The 18068-nt window shown below is 37.3% G+C and overlaps 1 protein-coding gene across 5 annotated transcripts in view; it reads left to right on the forward strand.

Annotated features, from left to right (window-relative positions):
- Positions 1–582: 582 nt before the first annotated feature.
- Positions 583–18068, forward strand: part of rnf41 (ring finger protein 41) — a 30370-nt gene continuing 12884 nt past the window's right edge. Inside the window, exons 1-3 of one of the 5 annotated variants that reach the window (XM_049016141.1) lie at positions 584–725; positions 6713–6795; positions 12707–12855. The gene's annotated coding sequence lies outside the window, so the exon portion shown is untranslated. Of the gene's footprint in view, positions 726–6712; positions 6796–12706; positions 12856–18068 lie in introns of all 5 variants that reach the window. The other 4 variants (XM_049016140.1, XM_049016142.1, XM_049016139.1 and 1 more) reach the window with 4 other exon arrangements.

The following is an 18068-nucleotide window of genomic DNA, read 5'->3' on the forward strand; positions in this document are numbered from 1 at the left end:
TCGAAAATCTCACACCAGCCAGCTGATCGAACCTGCAAACCCTGTGAGTGTCACGCCAGATACGTGAGAGTTGGCAACTCTAAAACATCCCTTCTTTGGCAGACCCACTGATCTATTCTATACTATATTGCGATCTTTGTACAATGACTGAGTCTAAAATGTATTTGTCCTCGGACATCCTTTTTTGATGTAGTATCAGAGATATATTTTTAAACTCACATATGAAGTCAGAGTTTAAAAATCCAACATGAAGTAAACTAACTAAAAAAATGGAAATGGATTTTTTTCTTGCTCCTTTATTTTATATAAAATGAATGATGATGAGTGCCAACAGAATGTTAATTTACTTTAACACACATTACGATGATCGCGCCTGCTCCTGTTTAAACATCCACAAAGCATATTCCCTCCAAGACAGCTTCCTCGCATTTCTGGCTCAGTTTGAGCCAATAACACTCGCCAAAAGAAACAACATCCAAAACATTTTCATTTCGATTGGCGTAATTACTCTGTCAATCATATGTTCTCAAGCTCGACTGGTGAAACCAACTGTCAATCATTTTCTGTAGGCAGCGCAGCAACTCGCGAGGAGGAGGATGGGCTTTAACGTGTGACAGGAACGGGAAGGCGGACAGGCGACCACCTAGCTGGCTCCCTCAGTTATGGGAACTGGCTAGTTACAGCTGAGACAGCAAGCTGCTTGTGGAGGTTACTCGTAAATTCAGGTATATACTAACTCAGGCTTACATTCCGTTGATATAAAAATGTTTTTTTTCTATGTAAAGAATGAGCTGCTGTTGGGCGATAACGCACGTAGATAGCTAGCCTCTTGTGGTATGCTGCTGTGCGGTAAGAGTAGGATAGCTTGCGTGGAGTGGGTTAGCGGACATTTGGACGCTCGACAGAAGTTGGGCCGCTGTTTTCGTTTGGTAGTGATTTGTCAAAAATTAAATACAGTCTCGTTTGCAGTCCATTGGTTGTTTTTGTAGCAACCCATTTAGCTTCTGAGCGGTATTATTTAGCTAGTAATAGAGGTGGCGTCCATAGCCTCCAGTTAGCATAGTTAGCACAACTGTCCACCAGCGTTTTATCCACATATTCGCCAATAAATATATCATATCATAGCGTGACAGAGTCATATGTCTGTAGCTACGTAGAAAACACTCTGAATTAAGTTATCTAGTGTATAAAGTCTAATGTCTAGTGTGTTGAAGGTCCAGTCGCTAAGAAGCTAACAGGCGTAGTTATAAAGTCAGGCGGTATAGTATCGAGCCGGCTAGGCTATGAGTGGTCATTACAGGTAGTACCTGTATGGTTCGAGTTTAAAAAATTCTCAGGTAGTTTAAAAATGTTAGTTTGGCTTTCTAGAAAAGACTGGACCATACCATTTCTCCTTTTGTGCTGAATGAGGGGAATTGGTAATGTTTTTTTTTTGGATATAAAAATTAGCAGACATGCCCCTTGGATTGCGAAGAGAAAGAAACTTGACCTCAAGTTCAACCCCCAAGTTCAGCATAATTTTGGGACATTATTAACTGCATATGTTTTGATAGGTAATATGTGTACATTGATTTCTATTTGTTGAATATTTGTAGCCAGTAAGTTCAAGTGTCTGTCAGCCAACTCCTCCAAGGGGCTTATGCATGCCAAAAGACACGTGAAGAAACCTTATCTTTATTCTGGGTAACAACATGATTCTTTGGAAAAGACAAACATTTCTTAGCTCACAACACATTCCAGAAATGAAGTCTTGGGTAGGAGGGCCTACATTGAAATGATAAACACATTGCTTTTTTTGTATTATTGCTTTTAGTGGCAGAGTGGAAAAACTGTTTTAACCCTGTATCTGCTTAAGTGTGTCTTTCTGCATTGCATCCCAAAGTTTGGTCGCTCAGACTGATTGATCAGACAGGAAATATTACAAACTACAGTTATTTGTTGAATATGTCATGTTTTAGGGGGCATCTCGGTTAGCACTGTTGCCTTGTATCTTTAGGACCCAAGTCCATGGCTCCATATGTGTGAAGTCAGCATGTTCTCCTCTTGTAATCATGAGGTTTCCTCCAGGTTCTCCAGTTTTCCCCCACTGTTCAAAAGCATGCCAAGGTGTGACTGTAAGTGAGTGGTGGGTGTGTTTGTGTGCCCTGCGATGGGTTGGCCCAGTGTACGAAATTTGAAAAATATTTTGGGAGCAACTATTGCCCCCACTGTCTAAAAAATGGAGCATTTACAAAAACTTTGAGGCTCACGCATAAATGCAAACTATCTTATGCTAATATGAGCAAATAAAAAGCATCATACAGTTGTTCCAAAAAGAAGTTTGCAATCATCTGTTTGTGTGAGAGAAAGCAGGGGACAGTTTTAACTATTTATGCTTTTTGGCTCTTGAAAACCTTATTATATGTATAATGCATTAGTTTATAGATCAAGTGAAAATTTCATCACTGTCTGTCAAATGAACTAGTTTACAGTCTTTTTTTAAACATTCCCTTTATAAACTGTTGAAGGTCCATTTAAAATATTTGGAAAAATAAAAGGCAGTGTCTAACAACTGTAAATGCAAACCGATCCCTTCAACAAAATAAAACAAATATTGCATATTATGATATTTAACCTATGAGCTGATCTGCAATGATTTAAATTTAAAGGAAGCAAGTAACAATTATTCTTTGCCTCCAAAAACTACCCCGAGAAACAATTAGTGAATGGGGTGAGTTTCCCGAAGCCTTGTTAACGCTACATCGTTCGTAAGTTCTATCTTTTAACGAATGACGTAGTGTTAAGAAGACTTCAGGAAACTCACCCCGGTTTAATTTTTTAGCTGTACATTGTGGGAGTTTGTGCAACACCATGACTGAAGTTGCTTGTTTACATCTAGAAAGGAACACTATTGGTTTTAACACACAATAAAAAGTATGTTGATATAAACGGTATTGTGTTATCCTATATCTCATTTTGAAAATATATCAATGTTAGGGCTGCCACTAACGACTATTTCTCTATGGATTAATCTATCGACACTTTTACGGATTGGTCGAGTAATCGAAATGAATAATTTTCTTCCAGAAAATCAAATTGACCGTTTAATTTTATTTTCACAACAATAAACTATGTCATTACAGGGCATTAGATAATGGACGCCAGCTTTTTGGCAGGATTTGAACGTTATTTTCACCCACATTTTCATAAGCAAATTATTAGTATGCCTAAAGTACTAATGAGATGAGTATTGTGACACCCAAAAGTTAGTAATCTGTATATATTCCACGTATTTTTATACTTATTAAATTCGGTAAGCAAAACATGCTACATGTGACTGTTGTGGTAAATTATGGAAGCAATAAGCACTGAAGTCAAGAAATGGAAATCAAGTGAAATGAATAAAAGATTGCTTAAGGTAACAAAATTTTTTTTTTGAAAACTTCACAAACTTCACTTCCACAATCATGGTTTTTATGGGCATTTTGAAATTTCTTTGGACATTTTTGCCCTTTGCTCCTTTTAATTTCCAACATGCCACATCTTGAGTTATTTCTTTCCTTGCACCTGTACCTTCCAGGATAGGTTCCGGATCCCAGCGATCATGCATAGATCAAGCAGGTATAGCAAATGGATGGCTGTCATGTTTTCCTGGCGACAGGACAGTCAGGTTGTTTTGATAGATTTAGACGTCAAAAGTTTTAGCTAGAGATGCACGGTATCTCGTCGCAATTATATGCCGCATGCACAATAATCATCTGTCCTTCAGATGGCTGATGTAAAACATTTGTTCGAATGCCGTCTTTTTGGTATTGTACGGTCATTTAATTGCAGAGGTGGAGACTTCAGGTCCAGAGAGTACAAATACAGACCATGATTTTGTTTCAACCAACCAGTATAAAGAGTCACAGAGTACTCAACTCGTCACCTCTAACAAAATCTTGGTCTAGATTTGTACTCTCTGGATCTGAAATCTTCACTTCTGTTTAATTAGGCCTACAATTTGGTAAGATTAGTATTGTGCGCAAAATATTAATGAAAGGCATATTGTGACACCCGTAACATAGTAATCTGTATAAGTTTTGGGGTGTCTTTTTTTTTTTTTTTTTTTTTTTTTTTACTTTATCTACAATATTTCCTCTTTCAACAGATGATGTGGTTGCTGAGCTGTCCCTTTCATAACCACACTTCAGTGCTTATCTCTTCCATAATATACCAAAACACTAGTATGTGGCTCCTCTAACTCCTCTAACCGAATTTAGTAAACATAAAGAAATGCTGAATTTGTACAGTTTACTAACTTATGGGCATTTGCCTATCATTAATATTTTAGGTGTGCTGCTAATCTGTTTACGAAATTGTGGGTGTCAGTAAATGTCGGTATAGTGTTGAAAATCTGGCATCCAGACAAATGCTTACACCAGCTCTAGTTATTATTATGATTACCATATAATTGTGATGATTGCAATGTGATATAATGCAGCCCTAGTTTGAGTATATTGGGTGGGTCATTTTGAGACATAAGACAGTAGTATCAGAGATGGATAAAACACTGGGGTTGCTGAGTTGTCTTCATCTCGGCCACATGTTGTGATAGGTGTGTGTGTTGATGGTTGTCTGGGGCCCTCCACCCTCCCCACCTTTGTGCTGCATCCAGGTAACTGTTCTTCAATTCAGGTTCAGCGTCTGCTTCATATACTTTGGGCAATTACTGAGAGTATCCAGTAGGAATGTAAGGATAAATCATGTAACAATAAATTATGGGGCAATTTTATAATTTGAATCGCGGAAAAAAAAAAGTTAACTGAAATTTACCAAGCCATAATTGCATTGTTTTAGACAGATGAAGGCCCCCCTACCAGCAACCAACTTGTGGTGTTTTTCCAGTGGCATACAGGAAATAACCTGTATCCGCCCCATACCATGAAGATAGTCTAGTTATAGAGTGGTTCCAGCTTGCTTTGGTTTTCCACTGCAAAAAGGTTGTCAGGTTTGGAGAGTAACAGTGACGTACACCCCAGAGATGCTTACTAACTCTTCACAATGTGTACATCATGATTTATTATGTGCGAATTTCCACAACCATGTCTGATTGAATTGCTGTGTTATCTTAGCATCAGATACTAGCAGAACTAGCATTTGCTTGCGTAAATTTGCATTACTAATCCATTCCATTCAGCTGTTCTTTAGTACTTTTTTAAACAGGAGCTTGGAAATTAAGTTCCAAGTTATTGGAATGTGTCAATACATCGCGATGTACAATACATCAAGTAATGAATAATATATAAAATATGCCCTTTTTCAGATAATCCATACATGTTGATGCAGAACACCAGAATCTCCCTGCATTTCAATCAGTCAAACGATGGTAACGCAACCAGCTTGATTTAGTCATGTTTTCAGCCCTCCTAGTAAGTAGGGCCATGTCAGCGTGGTTCCGGCTCGGGTACGGCTTGCACAATTTACAATGGGAAACCTTCAGTTTGTGGTATGGGTCAGGTACAGCTTGGTTCTTGGTAGCAGTGAAAAAGTGCCATGATGCAACCTACAGAAGTAACACTGAGTCTTGGGAAAAGGTTATTAAGAAGTGGTATGTCTTTTTTTATTTTGTAACTTTTTTTCATCTTACTGAAATTAAAAGTTTAGTTAATAGGCTACTATGTTTTACTCCAACTTTTACACATGTTTATAAATAATTATTGGTAAAAAAAATTAAACAAAAGTATTTTTTAAATTTAACAAAAGGAATAATTAAGAATGAGGGAAAACGTTACATTTTTTGGTAATAATTTTATTTTTTCCTTCAAAAATATCATTGGAAAATGAATCATGAGCCTAATATCATGAATCGAACCAAATCGTGATTTGGGCAAATCGTTACATGCCTAGTATCCAAAGGTTCTCTCATGCCAAAGGGAGGGAAGGTGGGGGAAAATTCTTAGTTTCAGTAGCCTGCTTTCAGTTGATCTGATTTCTGCAGGCCATGTGATGAATAAAACCTAAAAATGGTGCTCTAAATTCCCTCGCCTATACCAGTGCTTCCAAGCTGGACAAGCCCAGGCCTGATACAGTGGGGCATTTCTTTAAAAATAAATTTTGTCTCAGCATTCTTTTCAGAGCTTGTACATGTTCTTAATTTGCATAAGGTAGTGGGCAGGCACATATCAGTGCTCTGCTGTTCCATCTGTTGTGTTCTGGCAGCAATGAGGAGGTGTGACTTGTAAAGTGCATGATACGAACAAAATCCCAAGGAAACTAGCCTGCAGTCATACCCTGAATGATGGTGTTTTTGCGGGATCTCACTGTTGTTCATTTTGAATAGAAATTCCAGTCTGGGGTGAGGAATACTAGCCAGGCAATATCAGTTACTTCATTAATTAATTAACGCACTAACAGAGGGGAGGCCAGTGTGGGGTGAGCATGACAGATTGGGATTGGACGTTGGCAAGTTCTTAGAAAACACTGTAGCACTTCTCTACCCTTCTTGACTTGTAAGTTGCTTGAGCACACGAGGAAACTGCAAACATCTGAGGCTTTGGTCGACACTGTTTTGTCAGTTTATGTGCAACTTTTAATGATTTAATCTAGCAGTTGTTCCTTGTGTCTCTGAGTTGCCCACCATTTTAAGCTATTGTTTCTTGCCAGGCTTTGTCAACACACAAAAGCACATAACCAGTAGCATTTGTGTTTACCTTATCTAATCATTTGTTTGTTCCTACTGTCTGATTCGAAGCCAGAAGAGCTGGTCCATGTGATGTTCAGGAAAGACAGGAGAATTTGGCACAATAAAAAAATCTGGAGCCATGTGTGACTGAGGTAAAGTTGTTTAATTTTTCCCTGAGAACAAAGTATCACATGCTTCTTTATTATCCTATAATAAGGTGCATGCTTCATGTATAGTTACTGATGTAGCTAACTCTCTATTGTTTTCTAAGTTCAACTTATCCTGTACAGCCTGAAGAGCTCCTTTGTTTTTAGCTTTGGTTTTCCAAGTCGTTGTGCATGGGTGCTTGAAAATGTTTTCTTGCAGGCTAGGGCAGGGTGTTAAGGCAAAGCATTTTATCATTTTTTTTTCATATGAGTTAGTAATAATTCAACTCATTTACTTCAACGCTCACTTATTTTCTAAAATTCCCTTAGGATTCCTGCCAAGCAGATTCAGAGCATAAAAAATGGCCACAAATGAATGGGCCACAAACTGTGCAAAAGTCTTAGGCAGTCCAAAGAAATGTTTAAAGCTGTTTATCTGGGTAGCAGGTGTACTTTGGTTTAGAACAAAAAACACAGTTTAACTTTAGAGCATGTGCAAAAAAGAATAACACAAAAACTAGTAATAATTTCTTCTGCTTTCTATAAAGTTACTGATATCTAGTTGGATGGCTAGATGAACACCGCTTCAGTTCCCAAACTTCTCCTCAGGGGCTCCTCAGCCGTTCCATGATTTTGTTCAGTTTCACCAACAGCTCAATTAAATAATTAAATATATTGGTTTAAAAAGGCAGTGACAGATTGACTGGCTGGATGAGGTGTGCTAGTGGCCAAGTCAAACAATACATGGCTGCACTGGACAGTCGCTGCAAATACTAGGATTTTATAAGAATACTAGGTTCTGAAATGGCTAAGCTGACATACTTTGACAGGCATAATATCATAGTTTTACACCAACACAAGGATAATCTAAACATTATTTTCTTTGCCTGCCTAAGACTTTTGCACAGTACTGTGTGTGTATATATATATATATGTGTGTGTGTGTGTGTGTATATGTATCTATATATATTATATTCAGGTGTGATGATAAACGACACACTTGCAGTTGTCTGTTGCTGGGCTTTTTCTCTGATTGCCTCATAGTATTTCCAGTTTTAGTTGGCACAAGTTCTTAGCAGAGTTTACAATTCACATCACCAGTCTGTTGTGTGTCAGACTTTAAATAGCCAAAGTACCACCACACCGCCAACGTATTTTTACCTTGTTTATCCACATTATCTCCTTTTTTTAAAAAATGTTGCCATGCTGTCGCTTTCTTCACCAACATTTGAAGTTTCCTCTGAGAGAATTCTCATCTCTCCCATGACTCGCGTATTTCACCAAAACAGTGACATGTGGTGTGTTCCACTAACTCAACCAACATTTCTGTGTGTTCGTTGGGAATTCTTAAAAGACTACCATATGATTGGTTAGAATTGAATTTATTTTTGGGAAATGATAGGCTGATGTGTGCTGTCTATTAAAGTGCATCATTTTTTTATAATTATAATATATATTACGATAAATGTACATGTTTATAGAGAATGGCCAATATGTTATTTCAGTTCCTATTTGATTCCAATGCACAACCACCGATACAGATTCTGAAACAAAAATTCTTTTTACTTTAATATTTTAATATAATAAAAATATAATGTAAATATTTATACTTTATAAATTTTTTTAGCTAGTAAATCCATATGAAGAAAATGTATGGCATCTTTAGGCTATTAGAAACATACATAACATTCTGTATATACCTTATTTATATATCTTGTTTTAAGCATTTTTTAAAGTATTTGCAGTTCAGTTTTAGTATCTTCCAAGATAGTGGTGAATGCTTAAAATGCCCCACAGTTTTTCTCCCACTGCCAACAGCGTCACTTACACTTTGTTACAATACCAGCCCCTCATGTATCACAAGCTGTAGCAAGTGTGCAAAACAGCCCAAGCTAGTGATTCCCATCCATTGCTGTTTGCATATTACTCGTCTTGCGCAATTACGTGCACTTTGTTTAATGGAATTTTCCACTAAATGCTACTTCAACCTTCTAACTTAGTTTTTACAAAGATTGTAAATCGCTGTGCTACTAGTTGTTAAAAGCGTAAAAGACTTTCAGATCGTCACCCACTTATCTGATGTTCTTACGCTACTCCTACTGCAAGGGGTATGCACATGACGTCACGGCAGGTGGAAGTCACTTCGCTCACACCCATTGGGTGCAAACAGACTAAGTGGCAGTTAGTCTTCAGCTTAAATGGTGCGAAAACAAAAAAACAAATCTAAAATGGGAGAGAGCTGTCTTGCTACTGATTGATTATACAAATCGATTTAACAAGAAATAGGAGCTGTCTTTTTACAAAATGCATAAGTAAGTATTGGACGTAGATCAAAAATTCTTGGACATGGCCAATACCTGAACCCTCTAATACACATGGATCGGTGCCGGTACTGATATTTGGATTGGTGAATCTCTAATTGTTTACTGCCTGACCCTACTGCAGGCACAGTTCACAGGTGTAGATCCATTCTACAACAATATTATTTTATAAATATGGGTGAAAATGTGGCTTGTCACAGTATCAACATTGCACTTTTCACTTTGTACTCTCTTTTGGTTTTTGATATGCTTCTGAGGGTCATATAGAACTGCCAAATGATTATTATAACTGATTAATCATGACGATCAATGAATCGACTATTTGGGGCAAAACACAAGGTTTAAATAAAAATGCAAATGGTTTGTTTAAAAAACATTGAGGTGTTTTTTTTTTTTATTTTCTAAATCACAGTTGTAATAAAACCTTTCCACAGTAGTGGGTTTATTTTTAAAGTGATAAAGTGGCATAGAAACAGAGATCTATCTTGCTAAAGTTCTTTTATACCATGGTATATAGTATTTTCAGCAGCAATGCTATCCTTGTATTTTAATGGGGGCTGGTGTGATCCTATCTATGTCGCTGAAATTTCGAAATACCACGGTGTACGATATTACTACAATATTACCCAAGCCTAATAACTCGAAACTCTTCATAAAAGTTTTCCATTTCACTTCTTTTCCTGTATTTGTTTGTTGCTATACTTCTGCCCTCTGCTGGTCTGGTGGAATATTAATGTTGTACACATGCACCTACCTGCAACCATCTGTGTCCATGGACAAATGTGGTACGTACACAAGTCCATGTGTGGACCATAACGGCACAGAAAAGTGAAATATGAACTATGCTTAACACACCAGCATTAATGTTGCTAGTTGGTTACGCCACTACACACAGTTTTATACACCAAATTACAAAAATGCAATCAATATGACAAAATTCCTTGTCAGTTATGGTTGAACCATTCACATCTTGGGGGTTAGGTATGCAGGCCCACTAAAATGGCAGAGAAAGATACAAGAACAGTGACATACACAGATCACTGTGAAGTTACTGCGAGGTATCACATGAGGGGCTGCAATAAACACACCTGAGGCCTATTTTCCACCCACGCAAAGTGGTCTTGCTAAGTTTATACCAGCGCATTTTTTTCACCCCATGTGCGCACCTCTTCAAAATAGCAAATGATTTTGCTCCGACATTCTACTTGTAGGGAGTAGTCTTTTAAATGAGGCGTGGCTGGGCACATTGTCAGCACATAGTTTTTGTTAATTAAAATAGCAATGTCTAAAGTCAGTGGCGCATTGTTAAATGTATTTAAATGGCGTCTTTTAGAAACATGGGTACATGACAGAGGTGTGAGGCAACAGTGTTAACCACTGCCCCCCCCATGCCACCTCTATTTCATTTATATATGTTTTATTATAGAGTACAACTGGTCCTTTCATGTAATTATATTGTTCAATAAAACACCAAAATAAAATCAATATATATAAAGTAGGGGCGGCATGGTGGTGCAGTGGTTAGCACTGTTGCCTCACACCTCTGGGACCCGGGTTCGAGTCTCCGCCTGGGTTACATGTGTGTGGAGTTTGCATGTTCTCCCCATGTCGTCATGGGGTTTCCTCCGGGTACTCCGGTTTCCCCCCACAGTCCAAAAACATGCTGAGGCTAATTGGACTTGCTAAATTGCCCGTAGGTGTGCATGCGTGAGTGAATGGTGTGTGAGTGTGCCCTGCGATGGGCTGGCCCCCCATCCTGGGTTGTTCCCTGCCTCGTGCCCATTGCTTCCAGGATAGGCTCTGGACCTCCCGCAACCCAGTAGGATAAGCAGTTTGGAAAATGGATGGATGGATATATTAAGTAAGGAACAAACTGTATCATTAAAAAATCTTTTGATTTCATTATCAGAAGTAAGCACGTACTGTAATTGAAAGGACATTTGGATCGCTGAAAATGTGTTTCAGATGTTGTAAGTAAGATGGAACATTACAATGCAGCCTCAGAAGGTCATGGCATTCTTTGTGGCATGTTGTATGTTGCGTAACATTGCCATGCATGATGGATGTCCGTTGGATGTAAATGAGGACTTTAGAAGGCATGGTGTTGAACTGCATGTGCCGGTACTAACAAAGTAGTGTATGCTGGCAGCGGTGCGGGCAAGGAGAGATCACTGGCAGAAGAGCTAAATCTTCAAATTTCAAAACACCTTAAAAACTGTAGGTTGTGTTTTGTTTGAACAAAGCTTGCATTTTTATTTATATTTTGCAAACTGTAGACCCAAAATAAAAAATAAAGTCTCTGTTCCCAGTTACATTTTGCATTACATCGTTAAAATAGAGCTGTTGATGTTCTCCGAAGTAGCACTGTAAATATATTTTACGCATTTATGAGTTACTAATCTATTTTGTTAGTCATCTGTTGCTTTTCTAAAACTCACCACAAATTCCCATTTAATTTCTTATGCTGACTGATATTGAAACTGTGTTGAGGAAAGTCGCGATGCAGATGGGTTGGCTGTATTTTTATTACCCATTCTATTATTAACATTATTGATTTGTTGTAGCTCTTGTAATATAGGTTATGCTGCTCTTTTAACTCACTGTGGCCTCGTTATTCATTATGTTTGCTCTTTAATGTTATGGCTTAGCATTAGTTCTAGCAGTTGGCTAAAGTGAAGTCACTGTGACTTTTACAAGGCATAACATTTTTTTTATTTTCATTTGGTCAGAAAATGTAATTAAGGTAAAGCAATTCCAATAATACTCCCTATCCCACATCCTAGCAAAACATGAGTTTTACATGTTTGTGTCAAACCCAGCTGTTTCTTTAAACATTTGACTTCAAAGTTTTGTGAGAAGGATCTATTTTCTAATAAGTGTGGTAGTCAGTACTGTTTTGTAGTTGGTACTTTCTTGGCAGTGGACTAAACTTCAGTACACACCTGTAGGGTTGCAAAGGGTGGAATATTTCTGTAAACTTTTCAGAAACTTTCCATGGGAAGTTAAGGAAGCTGAGGAATTTTGAAATATTGAAATCCGTGGAACTCCACGTAAGCTGACGGATATGGCAAAGAAAGCAAGCTGTATGAATAATGCAGCATAGAATATGACTTGTAAGCATTGCGTTTTGATGCAGATGCTTATTTTGGGGTGTTTTTACGCATACATAATTACTCACAAGCACTTGGTTACACAATGATATCACTATTAGTGCCATCAAGATATTTTTCCTGCAGTTTAGCAAATTTTCAGTTTATTCCCATTAATTCCCATGTATTCCCGTTATTTCTCATATATTTCTGTTAATTCCCATGGAAAGTTTCCAACTTTGAAAATTCCCAGAATTTTGCAACCCTAGTACAGAGCTTATCAGATAACTTGAAGTAGCAGAGCATTACATTTATAAGTGCTTGTTAAGGTAACATCATTGTCAAGATTTTTTGTGAACAGGAGTTTCCTGGTATTGAATTTCTGGCTTCACCTTGGTTTGAAAGGGCATGTTTAATGGTGATCTGGGTAGGTGAAAGCCTTTCTCGTAAGTTTACGTAAGATGTGGTAATACAGGGAATGGTGCTTAATGTTGCTTGGTTTGGCAGTGTGGTTGTAGGTAACAAGTAGATGTGAAAGCCACTGTGAGCTCTCATCAAGGGCTGCAAAACTAGCCTTCCGGCCTTGGCTTGGACAGAACAAGGAATCTGGGGGAAGCCTCCCTGTACCAGTGAGGAGGCAACGGCTTCGGTCCAAGGTATGGCCATTGCTGCTCTTTAGTTTGTTTTGGCTTGGAGTATGGTTTGATTTGAAGTCCAGGACCAGTTGAGTATTGCAATTGATTTTGAGAAACAGAAGTGACACTATTAAGGGTGTACTCACACTAGCTGATCCATACCATGCCCGAGCACGTTTTACCTCCAAAGTCCACTTTGGTGTAATTGTTTAGTGTAATTGCTCCATACTACTCCATTCTGCAAACTCAAAATGCACTTTAAGAAGTATACCCTAGAATAAGGAGGGGTGATATGGCCAAGTATTTTATCACATTTTTTTTCTCTCCATTTTCTCTCCTGTCACTATCAGTTTATTTCAATAATCAAGTAATCTATTGATTTTAATCTGATGATTCGTTGAGTAATATGTAATATATCATTAATATGTACATTGCAATTGGTGCAAGGCAGGAACCAATCACACATTGCAGGGTGCACACTCAGCTACACATATGGACAATTTAGGCACTCCAGTTCACCTAAGTTTAATGTTTTGGATCACATGAGCCACGAAAAAGTCACCCACAGACAGGATGAACATGCAGACTCCTCACACACAAATCAGCAGTTTGTGGCGACAGTGCTACCAAGTGCTCTATTGTACCATTAGGCTTGCACGATGTGCAATGGCAATATCGACATTGCAAGGACCGTGAAGGTCTGCTGGGTTTAAACCATTAATAAGTTGTGCTAAAACATTTTTACTTAGTCACAGGATACCAAACTTGGCAAGCTTTACAATTTTAATGATGGTTCCAAATTATCATTATCTAGTATGGGTTTAAAAGGATCAGTCTAAAGTTTACTGCCGCTCCTTTTGTATGAGCATTGCATGCGATCTCAGAGCCAAACATAATTATTTTCATCCTTGCTATTGGACTGAATGTGTGGCATATTTGTGAGAAATTGAAAAATTAGTGAAGAGAAGAAAAGCGAACAAGAACTGGTCACGAAGTATGGATGTATTTTGTATTCCATAGGGACAGTATTGTGCAAAAGCAAGCGCATTGTCAGCGCTGCTTTGTGTCGTTGGCACATCTCAAGGTAACATCGACAGCATATTTGACCCACTTTTGTTGGTAAATAAGTTCTGTTTGGCTATATAGTTTATTTTCTACTACTAAATATTACAATGTGAATTTTTCCTGGTATCGTTCAGCTTTACTCAAAGCACACAGCACCTTAATTTTTTGGTTGCTATGTACTGTATTATGTAAAATGATGTGGCTATGCAACAGGGCTAACCTTCGTTTTAGCAGTGATTATTTTGACATACAGGGAACATAATAAGCAAAATAATTTAAGTCAAACTAATGACAAAGGCAGGCTAGGCTACTTCAAGAAGCTAAATGGGACATATCTATGGCTAACCTCGCATTATTGAGTCAATCAAACCTGAATGTCTACTTTTAGGATGTATTTGCATTGTAGTTGTGCTTTGGTGGTATAAGTTCTGCTTTGCAATATTGACAGACAACTACATTCTCATTCACTTTTAATGTGAAGTGCTTCCGCACGAATGATGCTTGCACTCTTTATTTAGACCCTCATCCTGAGTGTGGCGTCTTCCTTCTGCCATATACTGCCAAGTGATTGAGAAGAAAAACTTTAATCAGTGCTTTATAATATTCGAGTAATCAAGTTTATTCACAATTGTGACAGCTCCAGTAAATGTAATGATAATTATCAATTATCATCATTGTTTCTTTACATGAAGGCTCCATTTTTGCTTAAATTCCCCTCAGGATTCCCCTTAAATTCAAAGCATGAAAAAAGATGTCATATTGAATTGATTGTCGAGTTTTGCCGGATTTTCTTCTCCGATTGCCTCTGCTTGTTCCAGGGAATGAGTTTGACATTACTGGTGGAGTTGCCACCTGTCCCTTATTTTTACAGGGTCATTCCATATTGGGGAAAAAAATGTTTTTAATTTTCTTTTGAATCAATCCAGAACATGATTTGTCCCACATTTTGCGATTTACCCCTTCGATCAGCCCTCCAGCAGATGGAACAGCAAATTTGCCCTTGGTATTATCAGGGTCAATAAGTCTATATATTATTTATATTGCCCAGCACTACGCTACTGTATTCTGTGGGGGTCGTCCAAATCAGATAACTGATAAGCATGTTCCCATACACATAAGAAGGCTCTGGTGCCATTTTATTGGAGCATATCATTGCTGTCCAATGAAAAGCACATATATCCAAATATTCATTTATTTCAGGAGTGTGAAAACAAATTTTCTGAGAAACTACTTTACAAAATAAACCTAAAACATCCTTAGCACCACAAATAGAAACCTATCTTTACACAGCCATCAGTGAACAATTTAATGTGTTAAATGGACTTTCGTGGATTGTCATCGGTGACCGTGGACTTGTGTGGTTATTCTGTTCTGCATTCGAATGGTACATGTTTACTTTGAGCCTTGTCTCTCTGGTTAGTATATTCTGAGAACTCGTAGGTTATCGACAGCTAGTCTAAATCTGCGGACAAAAGCAGAATATTGTTTTATTTTATCTGGTTATCAATGTTTAATTGTTAAAATTAACAATATTAAGTAATTCCTATAAACAACCATCATGAATACAAATATTAACTAGATACTGTTTTCAAACAAGAAGCTTGGGGAATTACCTTACTGTGATAGTGGTATCTGGCACAAAATTTATTCTGGCTTTAGGTGACAGTTAACAGCTAAGGTAAATTAGTTAAAGGGGTTCCAAATAAGAGGCAGAAGATTTATGGTTTTGATGGACTCTTCTGACATTGAGTGGATATACTAATTAAATAAATGACTTCACGAAACATCCTTTCTTTTAGTCAAATTACATGTCGAACTCTATCACTAGACAAAGAAGAATGTGCATTTTCAGTCGAGTAGAAAGTCACGGTCTGCAAAAAATGGACACGTGGTTTTCATTGGACAGAAGCAATTATGTTGAGGATGTCCGTTGAATCTCTGCCAAAGTCCCTGGGCCACTGACAGGGGTGGGTGGGATGTTAGTCACATCTCTCTACTTTAGGATAGCCACTCAACCTGGCTATGAGAGCTTCCTCCAGCAAATTGTGTCACCAAAACCCTGAGTGTAACTGATGAATGTACGGTATACGTTTTTAGTCTCAAGCCTGATTGTCTTTGCCCAATTAGCCATCCCGGTGAATGCAGCAGATATTATTTAACCAGTGTTGTACTACATATATTAGGAAGGTGAGTAGGATCTTGAAATAACCAGAAGTTTCTTACTGCTGCTGTTGATTTGGTTTTTAAATCTGATTTCCTAGTGTTTGGGATTTTTCCTGATTGATTTTCTCTGAACTGCCAAAATTTATATTAGTTTAGTACAAAGGATATTATCATTATTGAATGCTGAAACAAAATATATATATATTGTGGATCTAAATTAAAACAAATCTAAAGGCACAAGTGAAACATGAAAACTAAACTAAAATGAAATGCACAAACTCCGAAACTAACTAAAATAAACACAATTAGAAAAGAATTTGTTTCTATTCTTACTTTCTATTTTTGAGTTTAAAAGCCTGCTTATAGGCTACTAGCCACTAGACGTCCCTTCTCTAAATAATTGATGGTGAACGTAGCCTTTGATAAGCGTCTCAAATAGACCACCTTGAGATGTTCACGTACCTAGTGTTGTGTTTTGTACGATATAACAATGTAATGTAATTAATTCAATTCAAAATTATTAAAGCCATCTAGAAATTCACCTGCATTTCAGGTGAAATAATTAGATTAGGATTGGGTGATACCACTGGACTTGGGGCAAGATTTATTAACTGCTTGTACAAGCTCCAATCCTCAATTGTTATTAAAATCCCCAATTGTTACTAAAATAGTACTGTCAGATTTACTAAAGACATGCAGTGAAAAGTTAGCGATGGAAAGACATTGACACAGTTAATTTTGCGACTGACAATTTTGCATATGCATTTGTAGGAGTTTCCTTTCAAAGCGCCAAATTTGGGGGAGGACGGTATTTACATGAATCACGCAATGTGATTTATTTGGGTTTACGGTAGGCGATTTTACTGCAAATTGAGCCTTTTTTTTAATGCTGGGGCACGCGGCCAAGTGTACATTAGTATACTTAGTATGTTTAGTGATGGGAAATGTGACCAAAAATTTGTATTATGTTTATTTTTAAAGATTCTGGTGGTTTCATGGTATATCATGTTTGTTTTTTTTCACCCTAATCACAGCAGCAAGCATTTACACCAATAAATTCTGCTTCCGAATGTTTTTAAACCGGCATGATTTTCTAGATTATTAATGTATATTCAGCTTGATGGCAACTTGTTTTATTGTTTTTTTTTGTTTTTTTTTTTTACTGTGTACATTTTTATTATGATTCAGTATTGATCTGTAAAATTCATTGATCTTTTAGACTAATGCATTTTTTCCATTTTTTTAGGTTATGGTTAAACAGGCTTGTACCAGATCATATTGCAACACAGATTAAATGCCTGAGCTGTTGATTTGAAATATCTGCCCTCTGGTGCACAGGCAATAGCAGCATCACTGCCCCTCTTGTACCATCGCTAGGTAACATTACTTGCTCTGTCAGCAGACACCTACCATTAGCTAGTAGCTACCTTTAAACACTGTTAAAATGACTTCATCCACAACAATTTAATACAAAATCTATGACAAAATAGCTTAAACTTGTTTTATGGGCACTCATTTGCCAAAAAATAGTAACTAATGCATAATGTTTCAGTTTTTATGTGAAATGTGCCCAGATTCAAATGCAAACAGCAATCATCCACCTTGTGCAAACACGAGTAAATAAAATGCGTACTACTGCTGTTCCAATGAGAGAAGTGTGTAATCATCTATTTCTGTGAGAGACAGTTCTAACTATTTAGGCTTTTATTTAGCTCTTAATAGCCTTTTTATATGTATCGTGCATCATTTTATAGCTAAAGTGAAAGCTTCATCACAGTCTCTCAAATGAACTAGTTTACAGTCTTTTTTTAAACATCCCCCTTAGAATCTGTTGAAGGTCTCTTAAAAATATTTGGGAAAATAAAGGCAGTGTTTTACAACTGTAAAAGCAAACCGGTCCTTTCAACAAAATAAATATTGCAAATGACTATATCAACAATTAACATATGAGCTGTTCTGCAGTATTTTAAAACGAATTGAAATGAGTACAAATGATACTTTGCCTC

Source organism: Brienomyrus brachyistius, chromosome 6 (assembly GCF_023856365.1).
Source record: "Brienomyrus brachyistius isolate T26 chromosome 6, BBRACH_0.4, whole genome shotgun sequence".
NCBI lineage: Eukaryota > Metazoa > Chordata > Actinopteri > Osteoglossiformes > Mormyridae > Brienomyrus > Brienomyrus brachyistius.